The sequence below is a fragment of the Chiloscyllium plagiosum genome, chromosome 51 (assembly GCF_004010195.1).
Source record: "Chiloscyllium plagiosum isolate BGI_BamShark_2017 chromosome 51, ASM401019v2, whole genome shotgun sequence".
Classification (NCBI taxonomy): Eukaryota; Metazoa; Chordata; class Chondrichthyes; order Orectolobiformes; family Hemiscylliidae; genus Chiloscyllium; species Chiloscyllium plagiosum.
This window is the reverse complement of record NC_057760.1, coordinates 1,195,317-1,197,830: the sequence shown is the minus strand read 5'-3', so window position 1 is coordinate 1,197,830 and position 2,514 is coordinate 1,195,317.

Genomic DNA, 2,514 nt, shown 5'->3' with positions numbered 1-2,514 from the left:
GCACTATGGGACAATTTCCCATGGCCAAATCCACCTAACCTGCACATCCCTGGGCACTACGGGACAATTTAGCATGGCCAATCCACCCTAACCTGCACATCCCTGGGCACTAGGGGACCAGAGATGTGCAGGTGAGGGTGGATTGGCCATGCTAAATTGTCCCGTAGTGCCCAGGGATGTGTAGGTTAGGATGGATTGGTCATGCTAAACTGTCCTGTAGTGCCTAGGGATGTGCAGGTTATGGTGGATTGGCCATGCTAAATTGTCCCATAGTGCCCAGGAATGTGTAGGTTAGGATGGATTGGTCATGCTAAATTGTCCTGTAGTGCCCAGGGATGTGCAGGTTATGTGGGTTGGCCATGCTAAATTGTCCTGTAGTGCTCAGGGATGTGCCGGTCAGCGTGGATTAGTCAGGGGTAAATGTAGAGTAACCGGGAGACGGGAATAGATCTGGGTGGGATACGTATTTCCAAGTGGGGCCAGAGTGTGAGGCCGGGAGGGGAACTAGCAGGAGGTGGTGTCCCCCTGTATCTGCTGCCATTTTCCGCCTAGTTGGAAGTTTTCGCGGATTTGGAAGATGCTGTCTGAGGGTCTTTGGTGAGGTTAAGATGTCGTTACACCCAATGCTATGATTCTGTGACAAAGCCAACCATTTTGGGAGCATTTCCTCTCTGTCACTTGAGTTTAGGAGATCAAACAAACACAACCACTCTGTCTCACAGTTGTCATTTATAGTGCCATCAATTTGCACGTTATAAGATGTCTCCAAACAGAAATTTAATAACAGGATGGAGTGTGTTGGCATCACTTTATGCATTTCTTGTAAAGCAGCTATTCAAGTCCGAGACACGGGATTAAAATTCCAGCACCTTTATAGCTCTATTAAGTTGTCAAAATAGATTTATTTGGAGTCTTTAAGTTTTTACAAGACATAATGTCTTTCTCTCCCTTGTCTTATCAGTTTTCTGTTCTGTACTTTCCTTGTGTTTTTTTTTCGTTAGGTCGAGAAACAATACTTGTTTATTGTCTCAAGGTTATAATGGTCCCATTTCACAACGGGTTCCATTCCCCACCCTCCACCTTGCTATTTTAAGTGTCTCTCGTACCTGTTGCCAAGTTACCTTGTTAACACGCTTTAGTTGTCCTAACTCACTGCTGAAGGTAGGCATTGAAGTGCAGATGTGGCCACTCGGTCCATCAACTCCGAGGCCAACTCTCTGAGTGCACAGCTTTTAGGTAATCGTTCCGTTAAACAGACTGATACAGGTTCCTTCCAATTATGAATGCAACTGACAAGCTTATATTAAGGGGATTCAGCTGAATTTTCTTCGGGTGGCTCAGTGGGTTAGCACTGCTGTCTCACAGCACCAGGGTCCCAGGTTCAATTCCAGCCTCGGGTGACTGTGGAGTTTGCACATTCTCCCCGTGTCTGCGTGGGTTTCCTCCGGGAGCTCTGGTTTCCTCCCACTGCCCAAAGACGTGCAGGCCAGGTGAATTGGCTGTGCTAAATAGCTCATAGTGTTAGGGACATTCGTCAGAGGGAAATGGGTCTGGGTGGGTTACTCTTCGGAGGGTCGGTGTGGACTGGTCGGGCCGAAGGGCCTGTTTCCACACTGTAGGGAATCGAATCTAATCTCAAAAAAGGGAGCAATGTTTTCACACGAGGGTGGTGCGTGTGTGGAACGAGCTGCCAGGGGAAATGGTCAGTGGGCTGAATGGCTTTCTCCAACACTGTCGGGATTCCTGGTGTATTTTGTCCTGTTTCTTTTCAGGAAGAGAGCTTGAGACCGAGGCACTGATCTGTCTATCCAAAGCCAATAATGCAAACAGCATGTGAGGCCATGGGACTTGTATTCAAGTTGGAACAATAGAAGCAGCCTGAACGGGTGGTGTCAAGCTCTGACAGAACCAGGAATTTTCCTCTTAGCTTTCAGCAGTTGCTTGAAGCTGGAAGTGGAAGTAATTATTGCTCTCTCTGTCACAGCTAAAACCTGGAGTTCTCTTCCTGCTGCTCGAATCCCATGTGAAACAACCTATTTTTACTGAATTTGCCTTTGCCAAGGATTAAGTTGCTGTTTCGTAGCTAAATAATCTATCATTCAGTTAAGTTTTCCAATGCAGTTAATTTATTATAATTCCTTTCTTTTTCTCGTATTTTAACTACTGTGGGTGAATGAGGTGGTCCAACAATAGTAATTTGACCAATCGAGTTGCACCCAGAGCGTATCACCTCTTTGAAAGAAGACCAAGTTAGGGCCTAACTTATCTTCTGACATCTTGAAGGGGTTATGGGCTGGTCCATAATGGGAGTGAGAACTTCTGTCTACTACCTCCCGCTATTTGGAGTCAGGGAGTCATAGAGATGCACAACTGGCACGGTGGCACAGTGGTTAGCACTGCTGCCTCACAGCGCCAGAGACCCGGGTTCAATTCCCGCCTCAGGCGACTGACTGTGTGGAGTTTGCACGTTCTCCCCGTGTCTGCGTGGGTTTCCTCCGGGTGCTCCGGTTTCCT